At 36.3% G+C, this 18024-nt stretch overlaps 1 long non-coding RNA gene across 13 annotated transcripts in view; it reads left to right on the top strand.

Moving 5' to 3' along the window:
• Positions 1-18024, top strand: part of LOC145686254 (uncharacterized) — a 62647-nt gene that overhangs the window by 7558 nt on the left and 37065 nt on the right. For 10 of the 13 annotated variants that reach the window (XR_014131549.1, XR_014131548.1, XR_014131546.1 and 7 more), the window contains exon 2: positions 7350-7568. The exons of the other annotated variants lie outside the window; for them this stretch is intronic. This is a non-coding gene — a long non-coding RNA (uncharacterized LOC145686254). The remainder of the gene's footprint in view (positions 1-7349; positions 7569-18024) is intronic. 13 annotated transcript variants of the gene reach the window in all.

Raw genomic sequence — 18024 nt, 5'->3', positions numbered from 1 at the left:
AGTATACTATTGGTACAATTAAGTTAATCACATTGAAAGTGATTTTTTTTTTTATCAGATTTTGGACTTTCCTTGCTCGAAAACACCGTGCTCGTGGGTTTTCTAGGGGTTCTCCCGTTTCCTCCCACTTTGTTCATTCCCCCATTTCACTCATCTCTCATCATCACCGTCTCGTTTAGCCTAACCGGCATAACCGTGGGACGTAAAACTCAAAAATTTCATTTCATTTTTTCCCTGCTCGAATTGGATGCTTTTATGTTAAGATATACAACAGCATTCAGAACTTAAAGTTCTGATTGCACTGGAGAATAAAAAGAACTCAGTTGAGTCATTTGTTGCTACTCTTCAAATAAGCATTCTGTAGAATCAACACCAGCATTAGCGCAAAAATTCTTGTCAAATTTAAGAAGCTTAATGCTTAAAAGTCCCGAAAAGTACGTAACACTTATTATTTCAAGTGCTGAATTCAAACTTCCGTACTAGTGGAAGTTTCAATGTACAGTAAAGAAGGATGCGTTTTGGGAAAAACTCGTCGTGAAAGAAGTGCTTGGAAAATTCCCGCAGTTGAATGCACAAAGCATCGGAAGTGGATACATAAACATTAAAATTATTTATTTTGCGCTGGAATATATTTATTTTCCTTTAAGACATTTGGAAACGTTTACTTTATAAAATGTGAATTATATCCTAATTCATTGTTTTAAATTAATTTTCGGCAAAGAGCAGTCTTGCAATAAGTTTTCGGGAAATTTCCGTAATTGAACGCACAAAGTACAGGAAGTGAACTTCAGCAACAAGACATTTTGAAACATTTATTTTATACAGCATGAATTATATCTTTGTTTTAAATTAATATATATGGTGATCATATTTGGCGAACGTCATTAAGGCTCCTAGGATGAATCTACATTTGTTCGTTTGTCTGCCTGTACTACACAGACTACAATGTACAATTTTCGGCCTTTTATGTTTAAATTTTCATGGTACAAGCACGAGACACTAAATTCCTGCATAGATATATATATTGGATATTCGCGCTACAAAGCACAGTTTTCGGTCTTTTATGTTGAAATTTTCAGCGTAGAAACACAAGATACTCTAAATCAGTTGTATATATTTTGGCGGCGATCCGACGTAAAATTTCAAAATAGCGGGTATCCACGCTACAGGGTGCAATTTTCAGACGTTTAAGTTGAAAGTTTGAGGGTAGAAGCATGAGACATTCTAATTTGCTGTATAGATTTACTCCGCGATCCAGTATAAAATTTCAAAAAGGCGGTCATTTTGTCAAAACAGCTCTGAATAATAAAATGTTGCAAGTTGTGACAATGGCAGTCTTGAAATATAAATAACATTTTAACACTTTTACCCCAAAGAGATTGAAATATTTTAAAAAAAAAAAAAAAGCCCATATGGGCCCCGGGTTTTTTTAAATCTGTTTTTTTTCCAAACGCTGGCGTAAATTAATTAGTGTCAGCGAGTTTTTACATCCTCGTGGTCTGACTTATTCCGTATGCAAAAATTGATTACCAAGTTTCTATATTGCGTTGGAATACTAGTTCCGTAAAATGTTGTATAACTCTAAAGACAAAACTTTTCTTAAATTAGTGCCAGATTTAGTGTAAACTTGCATGAAGAATATAATAATAAATGTAATATTTTGTCTAATCAGAGCTTTCCTAATCCCAAGCTACTTTTTACCCTTTCAGGACAGGTTGCCCAAAGTGTCACAGACTGGTGTGACACTTGATCCTCTGCTGTGTGGACACTAATTAAGATATCTATGCGAAATATGATTTTTTTTCTATGCCAGATATGGTTGGATCATAAGTTTATCTTGGTGTTTTTCCCTGGGTGTCGAGTTTCTTTTTTTGTCCTATAGCTTCCTTTGTTTTAGAGAGATCTACTTAGGACTTGTCAGGTACAGATACCTAGTTGTTGAGACCAATTGGACCATCCCGCGATCAGTGTTGCGAACTAGAGCAATTAAGATTTCCCCATTTTTGGGTAGAAAAATTAGAAACTTTCGAAATTTATCTTTATAAATCCGTACTTGTACTTACGAACTCAGTCAACTTATGCCGGTCTAATATCAGTCCTTACTGAACAAAAGCCAAGTACAGATCGCTTCAATTGGATAATTAGGGGACGTACGAAAAATTCGAATTTTTCTTTTTGTTTACCATAGTCCAATTTTACAAGCTTCGTTTCTTAAATATCGACATAACACTTGCAGGACTTTTTTTTTTTTTTTTTTTAGGTAGAATGAGATATTTTAATTTCATGTTTAGTTTCTTATATATCGCAATGATAGATGTATTATATATTAGTGAGGTACCAAAGTTTAAGGCAGTTTGCGTCTGTCTGCTTGTAGTTTCCAGCTATAGGAAATTTTAATTCCGATTTAAGCGAAAATTTTGGAAAATTTCCTTTTTTTTTTTTTTTTTTTTTTTTTTTTTTTTTTTTTTTTTTTTATAATTTCCCTCTTGTTGGCTACACTGGAACAAACGTACCAGTATCTCAAAGCTGCGTCTTTGGTCTACACAGCGCATACACACACATATGCACACACACACAAAAAAGGTTCAATAGGGTGATTAGGGAAGCTGCCTACCCTGCATAACTGTTGATTTTTTGCTTCTTAGGCGGAAAAATGTCAAAATTTCGTGTATATAATGAGATTTTTCTGTCTTTGTATGGCAGCCAACGACTTCAGGTTTTCACTCTGCGTTGTCGGCACACCAAAGAATTTTTTGAGGTGTCTTGGACCCAAGTGACAACTGTGGTGCCAGCTCCAAAAATTCTTAAAATTAGGTTAGGGATTTTTTTTTTTTGTGAATTTTTACCCCTATATATTCCTCCATTATTTCCCTCCCGTTGGCAACGTTGCAGTCAAATTTACGACATAATATTGTCACATCCTTCTAAAAACTAAGGTCTTAACTATATCAATCGGGTAAATAGTCTTTGACTAATAAATCATTAACTGAAAGTATACGAAAACGCCAAAAATGACCCGATTCCGAAAGGATTAAATAGTTAATGAAACAGTAGCATGCACTCTTAACACTAATTTGAATTACCTGAGTGAAAACTAGTTCGCAAGCAGTTTCATCGATAAGTTCTCGACATCGATGCGCTTTTTCAGAAAGTACGTTAACCGAAAAACTACGTTTTTCAAAATCATCTTAGTAGGAATAGTGTGAGAGTTGATGTAGAATTTCCATTAGATGTCCTTGCTGTATAGTAATAGTAGTCTTCTATCACCAGAGTCTAGATTTGGAGTAAACAAACGTCGAAAATTGTTCAAAATATACAGTGAAACGAGTAAGTCGTTCCACATCACTTCTGTTCTAAATTATGTGTGTGTGTGTATTTCTTGCCACCTCCTGGACAAATCTTATAATTGATGGTGAAACCGTTGGCGAACAGGTGAGGGATGTATAGTTACTAAACTGTGCTTTTCGGTACACAGTTTAAAACTCAGAAATCCTGACCTAAAACTTAAAACTTGTACTCCTAACTTCCATTCGTGTTTCACCTTCTAAATTCCGCTTTTTTTTTAGTTCCACAATAGAGCAACCTTTCAAATGGTACAGTGAAACCTGTCTATGTTGGCCACCATCGGTTCCATCGAAAAGTGGCCAACTTACAGAAAATAAGTGTGATTTGTGTATTTTTAGAATAGGATTTCTAGTATTACTTGATTGTAAAATTTTAATAAGCAGTGGCACGACAGCTACTTATAAATAATGTATATAGAGTAATCATAAAAATATACAGTACTAGAAAATATTACTATAGTATGCAAGAGCGCCGATTTCTCTGTAAATTTGGGGGGGGGGGACGCATTCAGATGCAGAGCTCCTCCGTGGCTAAGCGGTTAGCGTACGCACTTTTGGCGTGGGAGACCCGGGTTCGATTTCCGGCGGGGGCTCATGTGGTTCGGATTCCACGTTAATCAGTAGGTCCACGTCTGTCTCGCTGCTGAACGGGACGTTAAACCCAAACTCAACTCAACTCAGCATTCAGATGCAGAAGGTACCGGTATATATATGAAGATTTTAAGACAAATTGCACTCAAATTATACCAAATATTGTATACTCATAAATAAAATAGGGGCCACATGAGCTTTGGGGGGGCCCAGGCCCCCTCGGTCCCCAGGATCGGCGCTCTTGATAGTATGTTTAATATATATATGCATACCTTTCTCTTCCTGAAAACTAGTCTGGTACATTGGATTATTCGGATTGAAAACACAATAACACAAACAACCATGAAATAGAAGTGTATGTACGCAGTTTATTAAAATTGATATTATAGCACACTGAGTTATTCAGATTGAAAACAAGAAAAGCTAAGTTACAAATTGAGAAATTCATATGCAATTTATATGACTTCTTTACAGTTGTTACTGAATGGTGGTTCATTCTAGACATATTTGCTTTATTCTTTTTGGCAGATATGCACATTCTAATATTGTAGTTAACTACCTCTTGTTAATGAACTAATAGAAGTATTTGCCTCGGAGCAAAAGATGTTTTGAGAAAATCTTGAGGGAATTCATATCTCAAAACCTCCGCTACCTTTTGACATCCAGTCAGGTGCCAATAAATGACAATTGAGCTTTAACCTTGAGAATTTTTCGGAATTACTAAAGTTTCCCACTGATGAAAGGAGCCGATATAGCTAATGGTTTTACCAATACAGACAGGGTAAACAAATACGTACGACCATTTCCTGAATTCCTGTACCTGCTTTTTCTTATTCACATCTTCCTTCACCACCCTTTTATGAGGGTAGTGTTCTGGCCATTGACCTCCAAGAACAAATCGTGCGAATCTATGCTTCCTTGTGTCCAGTCACAAATACAGAACATCTGCCTCTCATATGGGAATTCGAAAGAGTTAAGAAAAATAACAAAATTGTATTTTTCGTGGCCAAGATACGCAGGTCAATTTATCATTATCATAGGGTAAACATTGCTTCAGTGTGGCCAACTTCCAAGATAGACAGGTAGCCAACTTATAGAGTAGTAAGTAACGAATGTCTTATGGGAAAATGCAGGTTCAAGACGAACTAGGCCAAGATAAGCAGGTGGCCAAGTTAACCGGTTTCACTGTACCATTCACATTTCGCTATCTTGTCCCTGAGGCGGGGAATTTTCAGAGAAATTGGTATTTTTCTCTGAAAATTATATATTTTTTTAATTTTGAGCCCCCTGGACCCCCCTTCCCCGTGTTAACGCAGAAACCTGGAAGTCAACTGAAAAATACTAAAGGGTGTACTAAATGTCTGTACCGAATTTCAAGCTTCTATATTGAATAGTAAGGGCGGGAAAATATTTATCAATAATCCGAAATTGATATTAATATTATTTATCAATAATACAAAAATCGAAATTTCAATAAGTAATTGCGAATGTTTGGGGCTGTAGCCGCATGGATAGTTGACGGATATTAAATACTTAGGTACTTCTCCAATAGTTGAAAAAAAAAAAAAAGCTTTTTTTTTTTTGGAGAAAATGGCGTCTTAATGAAATTTTCAGCTTTTCATCATACTATAACGCGGGAGGTAACAATCAGAAACGTAAGGCCTTTATATTTTCAAGAGACCTTACGGAGTAGATTTCGATTCTAGAAGCAGATGGTTGATATTGCTCATGACGACAGAAAAAAAAAAAATGTTTGAATGAAGCAAAAACTTCAAAGTTGGCAAAATTGTGAATGAATTGCGCGATTCCTATTGGACCAATAGACGAATTTTGGCACTCCACCGAAACATACAACTTTATACTCTTCCTGCTATTGCGACTATGTTACTAAGTACCTCGTTTCTCTACAACAGAACTTTTAATTTGACATGTTTTTAAGTTTTTCGAGCAATGCGAGAGGAGTGCAGCCATTTTGGAAGGCTGCATATCGAAGAAAATTTTTTTTCAGCAAAAAGAAAAAAAATATGGGTCTAATAATATTGCATGTAGATCCCATATAAAAAGATAAATGAAATCTGAGACTATGATGGGGACCAATTGTGGTTTACCTGGACGATTTGAAGTAGAATCGGTCTACTATTCACGTCTCCATCATGCATCTGAACGTTAAAATCGGGATTTGTTTGGTTAAAATACCTCTTTTTTTTTTAAGTTTTTTCCCTCTGGACCCCCCTCCCCCCTTTGTTAACGCAGAGGTCTGAAAAAAGTCTAATAAATACTACTCGGTTACTGAATGTTTGTGCAAAATTTCAATCTTCTAGGTGCAAAAGTAAGCCCGCCAAAATAATAATAATAATAATAATAATATACCCACAGTACTTCAGATTCCCGTATAGAACAGGACTTGGGTAGAAGTTTCTTGAGATATTTCTATTTATCCTAGGATCATGGTTCGTACGTTATTCTCTTCAGAATAGAACTGCCTCTCAAACGGTACCGTTCACATGTCTCTATCATGTATCTAAGGCGTGAAAATCGCCAAAAAGGGATTTTTTGGTAAAACTTTTTTTTTAAACCTTTTTTGCCCCTCTGGATCCCCCTGTGTTAATGCAGAAATCTGAAAAAAGAATTGATAAATACTACTTGGTGGACTGAATGTGTGTGCAAAATTTCAATATTCTAGGTATAAACGTAAGCCCGCCAAAAAATAATAAAAATAGGCTTAACAAACAAAATCTATTTTTAAATTTTTGACGTCATCACCTATGCCTCGACGCAAAAAGGCGTGAAACCACACGTAACGTGTTCTACAATGCCTCTAGACCTTAAAGAAAGCCTAAGTAAATAGCTTTATTGGTTCTTTTTAATCGAACAATGAAGACACTACTTTAGTACTTATAAATAGGTACTGGAACTCCAAAGGGTTGAGCTGTTATGCTCACAATTTTTCGATCCTTTCTGGAATTATCGTCGAGTGCAGCTATGTTGGAATCTATTTTTCGATTTTGAATTAAAAAGTAAGATCCCGCCTAGCATCACGTCTGCGCTTGAGGATGAGTCGAGAGGCAATGGAAATAATGTGGTGAGAGAGTTAATTTATTTACTCTTCGTGTAGAGAGCTGAATTTCATAAAATATTACTACAATGAATATATATATAACTTGTTCTCTCTCTCTTTACTTCTCAACTTAATGTTAGTGTCAAATGAACATCTACAACTACAATAAGAAAGAAACTTCTGAGACTACTGTAAGTTACCTTTAACTCAAAACGTAATGAATACAATAGAGCTTAACTCTCGCAGCAGTTCATTATCTCCTACTGTGGAGCCAGGATGTTTTACCAGAGAATGAGTTGTGTTCCAAAGTAGTTTCAACAGGACAGAGCTCTGCTTCATTATGGATTCATTTTCAGGTCATACCTAGACGAGCAATTCCCCGGATGATGGATTGGATGCAAAGGACCTTTGCACTGCTCCCACAGTCACCAGGCCTCATACCACTGGCATCATTTGAAGGCTTGTGATGCAATTAAGATTCAGGATATCCAGTTTGATGTCTTGTCCACAATGATGCTGAATGGAACCACAGATAACTTTTAACAATCAAACTTTAGGCTTCGAATACATAACAGGTGCGTATGTTTGTATTAAGTTCAAAACACGTGTCAAATTTTATATATCTTAAGAACTACAGATAAAACAAGCACAACGTATATTCTGGAAAATATCTAACCACCCGCTTTCCATTTGAAATTTTAAAATTGAATTCAAAATTTCAGACTTAAGGTGGCTGTTGGCTGCACGTTTCTTCCGTCGCTTAAGGCACATCTCTCGACATAAGATCCTGACTTTCGTCCTTTACTTTCGAGCGACGATAGGGTGATTGTGAAAGAAATCGAATTCGAAGTTTCAACAGTTTTATATGTTTCATGATCTTTTATATACTGAGAAAATGATTTTTGAATATCTATCCGTCCGTCCATTAGTCTCATGCAAACATGTTGATTTGCCTAGAGACAATACCGTTACACGTATCCGCACCGAATTTTTAATTTAAGTTTTTTAATAAGATTCTCCGAGAGGGAGTCGAATTTTCGTCCTACACCTCAAAATAAGGGTATTTTACAAATGGGAGAATAAAACCAGTTGAGTATGTTTCAAGAGCATTGGCAGAGGGAATTTAAAAGAATTAATTTTTGTTAGTAACTTATGCAGGCTTTATGTCAATTGTTCTATGTACTTTATTATACTCATTAAACAATTTTTGTAATAGATCTATCCATTTATAATTTCCTTGAGCACTAAAGTTTTTCCACATGTTTTGTTCAGAAGTTCTGTCAAAACGTTCTACAATATGTTGTTTTACGAAGACACGTGGTCAAAATGGAAGGCTCAAAATTTAAAAATTAGCAAATAACACACACACACAGACAGAAAAAGAGAATTCAGTAAAGAGCTTTTTAAATTCATTAAACATTAGATTTTCTCGAAAACAGCTCTGACGATTTTGTTTATATTTCATATATCAATATTTCATTAATAACCCTATACTATGGTAAAGAAAGAAGAAGAAAAACTAAATCTAATTTAAATGATAATCCTTTTTCAACTAGTTAACCACAGGTGTTTCAGATTCCCTTATTTGATGTTAAAGTGAAATCCGAAGGATTTCCTGACATATATGTTACGCTTTTTCAAGATGTTTTTCACGTGTGACAGTAGTAGTACATTATTGTTTTGGCAGCGTACAAGGATGGACAGTGACCGCCAGCGATCCTCAGAATTCACTTCAGATAATTGGACGAAAGAAAGACAGTTGTGATGATCTTAGTATGTATTTTTTTTTCTATCTTAATCAGTAAAGAACCAAAGTAAAATATGCACTTGTAGAATATGCTATCATTTTGCAGACTGCAAATATTTTACATTGCAATTCACAGTAAGTATATATGTATATTATTTATTTATTTTTTTATAAATTGAATACAGTTTTTAATATCATTTCAGCATAAATTATGTGTGAATATAAACATTTGGTTTTAGCTTATCTGCACTCATAATACAATAATACATAAGATCTTTCGTCCTTCCCGATGGGAGAGCACCAAAATTTAATTTTACAATTATTCATTTCCATTAATCATCCGTTTCCTTTAGCCTAAAAGGTAACCGAGGGACAGTGAACCGTTTATGTAAGCTCTGTTAGTAGTAAGATGTTTCTAACCAAGAATGGCTTTTTTTTTTTAATAATATATTTTTCTCCTTATGTACAGTGTTAACAACTAGCTGAAATGCTTGTTCTTCACACAGGAAGATTGTTTGTGGCAAATATATCAAAGATTGACTTCTCAGGAAGTGTATTTGAATCGAAATGAAAAGACAGAAATCAAATTCATCCCAAGTGCTATCTATCTACAAGAAATTCTCTTAAACGTTGCGGCCGTTAATGTTTGCCATCCCTCTCCCCCCTAGAGTACGCATTTCAATTTAAGTGTAGAGCTAATGATAAATATCCACGTCAACCCAAGTTACGTTTAAAAATTCACTTTAAACGGTTCAGCCGTATTTTCATTTTATCAATACAAAATAGGAAATGAAAATACTACGGAAATATTCCTTCTTTGAAGGCAGAATTTTCGAAAACCATAGGACACATCTCAGATTTCTTTGTAACCCCTCCCACTTACTATATGCATTTTGTTGAAAATGACAAGATCGAAGCATTCCAGATGGTTCACTAATTTCCCCTGGTGATGAAACCTAACGTTGATGTGATTTTTATATATTGAGAATAACATAAAACTTTCCCTTTTAAAGTGGAACTTTTTAAACGCTTGAGCATGTGGCCACTTCTTGTTTATAAGAAGGAGACTATATACATAGTTTCATCTTCGGGGCATCCAGAGATTGTGAAATGGTTTTTTTACAAAACATTTTTGGAATATATTTTAAACCTCTCTTCCACACCCTTTCGGATACACATTTTAATGAAAATGACATAAAAAAATTGATTCGATCCAAGTGCAAACTGTGTTCAGTAATTCATTTCTAGCTGTTCAGACAGACAATGTCGATTTGAATATGGAGAAAAGGGCATAAATATCCCCTTTCAGCCCTCAGAAGCAGAATTTTTGAAAACACTGGGGCACGTGTCTAGTTACTTTTAATGAGTTCGTATATGAAGTTTCATTTTTCTAACTTGAGATATTTCTCAGACGCTAAATTTTGTTCCCCTTCACCCTTAGGATGTGTATAATGCAATGAATATATGGACTACACGTATAAATCACTGACTATAAAGAATAACGTTTCTATTGGGGTATAAAGTTAGTCAACTATCTTATGATCATGGCTTAAGACAAAGATGACACAATGATCCAGCAATTGCTTCTGGAATTGTCTAGTCATTTAATTTAATAAGGAACAGTCATTGAAGTACGTCCGCCATGGTAGCTTTTCCGGGGTTTTGAACCTGGTCTTCCGAATGGCATTCTGACATTGCCGATTCAGCAAAATCATTGACAGTCTTTGATTTATTTCTTGTTAAGTACTCTTATTCAAATAATACTAAGGAGTGAAACATAAAGTGAATGGTAACTCTCCCCGATGTGAAGTGAGTGTGTACAAAATAAATGGGGCAATACTGCATCCCTCATATTTGCTAACAGCATTTAAAGGGAGCTTGAAGCGCCGCCTTCAAATGCTAAGATGTTTGTCACGCCCTTTAGTTTTTTCGTGTTTTTTCTTAATCATACGTATATAGGTTTGGTTACAAGTACACCTTGTAAATCTCAGAGCCAAAGTAAATTCTGACAACTTTTATCACAAAAGTTCTTTGCTTATAGAAAGATAAGTATATGGATTTTTATTCATTAGAAAATACCTTCCCAAAAGTTAACCTAAATATGAACTTATAGGTAAGAACAGGGTGCAAAATTTCCGGTCGCCAGATAGCCATTGGCAACTGTGGTGACCAGTGTTCAATAGGAATGGTATCTGCCTAAGCTCAAAGTGCTGCGCAGTTTCTGTTTTGCACGAAATTAATTGTCACTGAGTGAGAGAAAACACGGAATATGAAGTCAATTCAAAATTCATTATCCTGATTCTAATTGTCTGGTTTTGAAATTTTATACGCTAATACAATCTCTTTCTTTGTCAAACTAAAGGTCGTGGGGGGGCGGGACCTCTCATAATTTGTACGTGAGAGATACTGGCGATCATCGTTTTTGGATTGACGAGTGCGTTTAACTTTAAAATTTTGCGCCCTGGGTAAGAAGTTATTGCCATTTCGTGATACATATCTTTTCAGAGAACTAACATTGTCTGAGAAATTATATCTCGTCGATTATCTTCTTCCAAGGTAGATTACTTCTTTCTTTTTTTTCTTCAGGTATTCTTCCGTAAAATTTTTCTTGTACATAAATGGTCTTCATGAGCATTAACTGGTATCTTTTGTAGGTGATAAATAATAATTTAAAAACATTGTTTCACACTCTCATTTGTTTCAGATGTTTTATTCTACTCATTTGTTGAAGAAAAGCGTTAACACTTAATTTGAATCTTTTCAACATTCGTTAAAAAAAAAAAAAAAAAAAAAATATTGTCATATCTATGGCAGAAGTCACAGACTCCCTTAATGTGAGATTTTGTAAGTTAATGCAAAAAACTGAACAGCGCAAGAACAGTAAAATTATGTATATAGGGGGTAAGAACATAAGACTAGTAAACCCGATTTTAGCAATGGTTTCAAACTTCAAATCAGCCACATTTCAAAGCTAATATTTTGAACGTAGTTACTTCCTCCAGAACGAGGACGAGATATTTGCTTTTTGATTACTCTGCTTCTTCATACGAGGGATGATAAACACTGGAATATTTCCAGGGGGCGCGGTGGCTCAGTGGTAGAGCGTTCACCTCCGGTGCTTGGGGTCCCTGGTTCGATCCCAGCTCGCGCCGTGTGGACTTTCTGGTGGACAAATACCGTGCTTGCGGGTTTTCTCGGGGTTCTCCCGTTTCCTCCCACTTTCTTCATTTCTCATTATCACCGTTTCCTTTAGCGTAACCGGCATAATCGTGGGACGTTAAACTTAAAGATTTCATTTCTTTTTTTTTTTTTCGAATATTTCCACCTCTCCATTTCCCGAAGAACTTAATAAGGATATCATTTGCTCTAGTTCCTGTTTGATAAAACTTTTATAGGCATATATACATACATACCTAGCTTTTAAAAGTAATTCTCGTCTTTAAACGCATTCCTACACTTCTATTAAAAACGGTGAAGCATTTAAGGGGCCTTATACCTTTTAGCGAAGGTTTCTGAACTCCATAAGAAATTATGTAAATTTTAATATATATCTTAACGAAATTTTAAATTTTCTTTACCATGATACTTCTTGAGCAACGTAGCCCCTCCTACTGAGTTTTTACAACTTTACAATAATAACTATCTGATTTTGAGGTTGGTGTGATTCAACATGCAGCGTGCCCATAGAAATACTTCTTGATTTGAAGTAACTATAAAATCAAGATTTATTAGTTTTTTGTAGATATAGTTTCAAGTTCATGTGGTATCAGTTCATTACAATCACTAGATGTGTGCTACACGTATTATTTGGCAAATATCGATGCGATGATCGAGCTTGGAATACACATTTCGAGTCATGTTCAATGTGATCGAGTAGAGAGCTTCAGTGATGCGTTTCCCTAGGTAAGCCGTAGTTTGTTGTAGTGAAGGCATGTGTATACTTGGTCTTTGACATACCACTAAAAGAAAAAGTCGGAAACAGTGATGTCTGGTGGTGAACTGGTAATGAGGGTATTTGAGAACATCGTCATTTGGTCCAGCACGATAAATCATTTGTTTGGGAATCTATCATTAAGAAATGTTCGGACATCACAGTGCCAGTTGAGTTGTGCCTTGTCTTGTTAAAGAACTTATCCAGGTAACTTTGCCCAGTCATTGTCATTATTGAAAATAACGAGCTTTCCGTTGTGATAGGCATAAATTTCGTTAGAGTTTATTGTGTCTCGTTAAATTTTCTGTGTGCCATGCGAATTTTCACTCCCCTATCTGCATATTATGCCCATTCACTTTCCCATTTACGTGGTATGTTACTGACAACACAAGAATGCTGCACGTCTCGCAAATAAGAACAGAAATAAAACACTGAAACGTAACATGTAAAGTATTTATTTTTATAAATAGTACAGTCTTGTTTAGCAGTTACGTGTTTTATTTCAGTGGTATGTTACCTTATCACTAAAAGTGATCTTTGCAACAGGTTACCTTCATTGGTCATTAATTGCTGGAAAGCAGTATAGAATTGAAATCTTTTTGCATTGTCGTACGGTTTTAACTTTTGCGCCAATTGCAGCTGCGTTGCTGTCAGGAGAGTATCATCTTGAAGTTTATTTCACTACCCTCTGGTGGTACAGTCTTGTACAAAAAATCTTGGTCACCCATCTTGATTAAGACGGCCATATTTTGACGATCGCTTTGTAGGAAATTCTGATATTCTGGCCCTAAATAAAGTTTCTCAATAGGTCAAAGAGTATCCACATTTGTTCGATATAATTTGAGCTGTAAGTAAAAAGTGCAAGGCTTTTGAAGGAGAGATGGGTGGTCAGATTTTTTGAACAAGACTGCGCAAGATCCTGCATATAAACAAGAAGCAAGTTTTTGGAGCCAATATTATTCACTGATTATTTATATTTCAACATATTCCAATGATGAGTTCTGATTTTCTTTAACAACTTCAAATATCAAGGAATGTTTTTCTGTGCACACTGTACTTCATGAAACAAAAACATATTTTGATTTATGTTGTTTCAATACATGACGAAACGATTTTCTTAGTTGAACGTATTGAGGCGAAAATAGAATGTTTTGCTAGCAGAGAGTGCATGGCCTCTTACTTATATAATTGAAAGAATTTATGTATCCAGTGGTATTCTAGTGAACCTGGTCCCTCCTTCGCTTCCTTCTAGTTATGCCAATGAGAAAGATTTTGCAGTTCTTCCAAAAAGTCAGGTATCACAATATTTTCTGCTTCACTTCGTGGGCTGTCACATATTCCAGCCTTCTGAAATTTTTTAAGAAGTCGCTGTATTGTTTTTCTATGTGGGATAAGCCTGGTAGAAAACTTGAGTACAAATTCGTGCACCTGTTCATAACTATTAGTTCTCGAAAAGGCGTTATACGAAAAATTTAGCTTGTAACAATTGAAACAATGTTTTGGAAAGTCATATAAAATACAAATGGGAAGAATGTCAGTAGTGTGAGTTGCCATATTTGTGATTTAGTATATATTCCAAAATTAAGAAGTTTTGACTTTAGTTACCGTGTGATCAAGTGTACTTCTGAGGGTTATAACATTACAGACTGCAGAATCAGATTCTTTGTGGTGCACTGTATCAGTGATGAAAATGCATTTTCCGGATGTGCGACTGATCATAATTAGTAAATGTTGCTTCATTGTCAGAAAACAAGATGTACATGCGTTACAAAACAATATGCATTCTGGCTTAATGCTCGTTCTCAAATTTGTTGACTAGTACTAGGCGCTCGTGGAACGAGGGTGGCGAGGTCCTTATGATAGATTCAAACTAGTGCTGTCGAAATCGGTTTTTGAAAAAACCGAAAACCGGTTTTTGAAAAAAGTGAAATTTCATAAAACCGAAATGTCGGTTTTGAAAACCGCTTTTGCGGTTTCGGTTTTGAAAACCGCATTTGCGGTTTCGGTTTTGAAAACCGCTTTTGCGGTTTCGGTTTTGAAAACCGCATTTGCGGTTTCGGTTTTGAAAACCGCATTTGCGGTTTCGGTTTTGAAAACCGCTTTTGCGGTTTCGGTTTTGAAAACCGCTTTTGCGGTTTCGGTTTTGAAAACCGCTTTGGCGGTTTCGGTTTTGAAAACCGCAAATGTCACAAAAATTCTACAGCACTAATATCAAGTAACGACGAGAAAACAGCAAAGAATCTTTCCCCACACCGGCTCTCAGTTGCCAGATGGAGGGAAATTTCCCTCGGCGGCTTAGGGAAAAATGATCAAAATTTGTAGAAGGAAAAGAAGGTATTTTTTCTTAAAATGTCCTAAAGTGTAGGGAAATTCTATACTTTTACAATTGTCAGAATAAAAAAAAAAAATAAGCTGCAATTCCTCAAAGAGGCACGGCTATCGTTATTGGGAAGTAAAAAGATACAGAATAAAATATGATCGGTGTTTCCGTCTAGTATAAACTATTGCAGGTGTCTGGGACTTGCGATAAGAAGCCAGTCGACACATGCAAAACCACAACATTCACATTTATCGGAGTGGCAACAAATCAACAATAAAATTGTGTATTGCGATAGAGATTTTCTTTCTTTCTTTTCTCTTTCTTTATATTAAGAAAGGGAGGTGGTGCCTTTTTGTTAACAAAAGAAAGAGTGGCAGTACTATTTTTAAAAATATGGGGAGAGACTAATAATAATATGAAAGATGTCAGTTTAAGTGGATGATATTTCAAATTGAATTTCATGAGTTGCATGTGTAGTGATCTTAAATAGGGATATACCATATTTCTATTGAGTGTTGGCTTATTACCCTATTTTAGCGGGTACCACCCGATTTTCAGGTTATATATTCGTCCCCCGCTTAAACATATCCGAAAAACCACCCGCTTTTTGGGATTGGAGAAAAATCTAAGAAAACTTAGTTGATAAAGTGTTGGTATGATATATTCCTCGTAAACCGCTACACCTTTGACAATCTCAATCGCGATTGAGTTAAATTTGGACTCGCGCTCAGGCTCAAGCTCTGGGCTATCTGAGCAGTGCGCGTGTGCAGAATCATTTGCTAATAAGAGATCTGCTCTAATGCACAATGGTTTTCTTTGTATAGTTCATGTGTTTTCTATGTAATGTATTGGAGGTTCTATACGAATGAATATTCGTTTGTAGATGTTGTAACAAACATACTTGAATTATTCATACCTTCACAAGCTACAAGAATGCCGAACGACAATTTCAAGTGTAACTTTAAAGACTCTTATAGAAGCGAATTTACGTTTCTTAGCCAGGGCAGAACTCAGTTTGAAGCAAAATGTACAATCTGGAAAACTTTCGTTTGAAAAGTAGGATGCAGGGAAGCAAATTGGACCTCCCCTGATTTTTATATATTTTGTAAACTAGATCACGAGGAACACGAATCTGAAGGCGTTTTGACATTCCGACCTCCGGAACTCGAGATATTAAAACTTAAAGTTTAATATAGACGCTATATGAAAAAAAAAACACAATATTCTCTATACGAAACATATGTCCTGAGAGATATATAAAGGTAACCAAGAAAGTTCTGTCGCTTTTTGTGGAATTCTGTGTAAAATTGGCCCTCATACCGTGAGTTTAATGCGAATGGAGATAAGGCGAAGGTCAGTTGTTGGTGTGGGTATATCCGACATTCTACCTGGTTGTGGAAGTTCAGTTACAACGTAAACGTATGTAAGGACGGAGTGAATATGGAACCTCCACAGAGCGTCATAGGGGCGTGTATGCTGTACGAGTTCCAACTTGGATCAAACGCCACTGTAGCGGGGCGGAAGATACCTCAGGCCTTTGGTGAGGGTGTCGTGATTACGCAGACAGTGCAAGGGTGGTTTAGCAAGAACGGTGACGAAACACTCACGAAAGACGCACCACACGTGCCGGAAGACCAACACATGTACAAAATGAGGATCTTCAGGTAGCAATTGAGCCGAACAGACATGTGAGGAACTGGTGCTAACATTCAATGTTAGTCGAGAAACCATTCGCCAGCACCTCCATCAATTTGGGAAGCACTACAAGTTGGGTCTATGTGTCCCAGATGATTTGTTTCCGGGCCAGAAAGTCCTCCTGTGTGTTTGGTGGACTGCTCACGACATCGTGCATCGGGAACTGCTACCGGGCGGTCAGAGAAGAACATCAATGCAACTGTCTACTGTCAGCAGTTGAGCCGTGTTCAAGAAAAACTCAATACCCTGGAGCCAACACTTCTCAATCGCTAAGGGGTTCCCCCATTACGGGACAAAGCTATGCCCCACATAGCTAGAATGAGCCGGAACACCATCCTACACCTTGAATGGGAAACACTATTGCATCCGCCATACTGTCCGGACATTATACCGTCCGGTTATCACCTATTCCTTTCCTTGGACACTCACTTTAGAGGACTCCAGTTCAACTCCGTAGTAGAGGTGCTAAATGCACTTGGTACCTTCTTCGCTTCACGGCAAACCAAGTTCTACCGCGAAGGAATCCATGCCCATCCCGAACGTTGGCAGAAGGTCATTGATACTGATGGGTACTATTTTTGATCTTCCAGGTACGTCTTTGGTGACATATCTATGCTCTAAGTGATAGGTCAAAAAGCGACAGAACTTTCTTCGTTACTTTTATACATATTACATAAAACTACTGTATAAGATCTAGTATCTCGAGATCGGGAAATCGGAATGTCAAAATTCGTTCAGATAATTGCTAATTTTGGTCCAGTTTACAAAATATATAAAAATCAAATAGTGTCCTTTTTGCTTCCTGGTTACTTTATGTTCGAATATCTCGAGTTCCGAAATTCGGAATGTCAAAATTCCTTCAGATTCGTGTTTCTCGTAGTTTAGTTTACAAAATATATAAAAATCAGTTGGGGTCTAGTTTGCTTCCGTTTTCACTTGATGTTCGAATATCTCGAGTTCCGAAATTCGGAATGTCAAAATTCCTTCAGATTCGTGTTTCTCGTGGTTTAGTTTACAAAATATATAAAAATCAGTTGGGGTCTAGTTTGCTTCCGTTTTCACTTGATGTTCGAATATCTCGAGTTCCGAAATTCGGAATGTCAAAATTCCTTCAGATACGTGTTCCTTGTGGTCTACTTTACAAAATATATAAAAATCAGTTGGGGTCCAGTTTGCTTCCATGGTCAATTTATGTTCGAATATCTCGAGTTCCGACATTCGAAATGTCAAAATTCCTTCAGATTCGTGTTCCTGGTGGTCTAATTTACAACATATATGAAAATCATGTGGGGTCCAGTTTGCTTCCCTGCAGCCGAAAAGTACATTGAATAGTCGTCA

This window comes from Thermobia domestica, chromosome 5 (assembly GCF_964235325.1).
Source record: "Thermobia domestica chromosome 5, izTheDome1.hap1.1, whole genome shotgun sequence".
NCBI lineage: Eukaryota > Metazoa > Arthropoda > Insecta > Zygentoma > Lepismatidae > Thermobia > Thermobia domestica.
The sequence above is the reverse complement of the archived record's forward strand: the minus strand, read 5'-3'. Positions and strand labels throughout refer to the sequence as shown.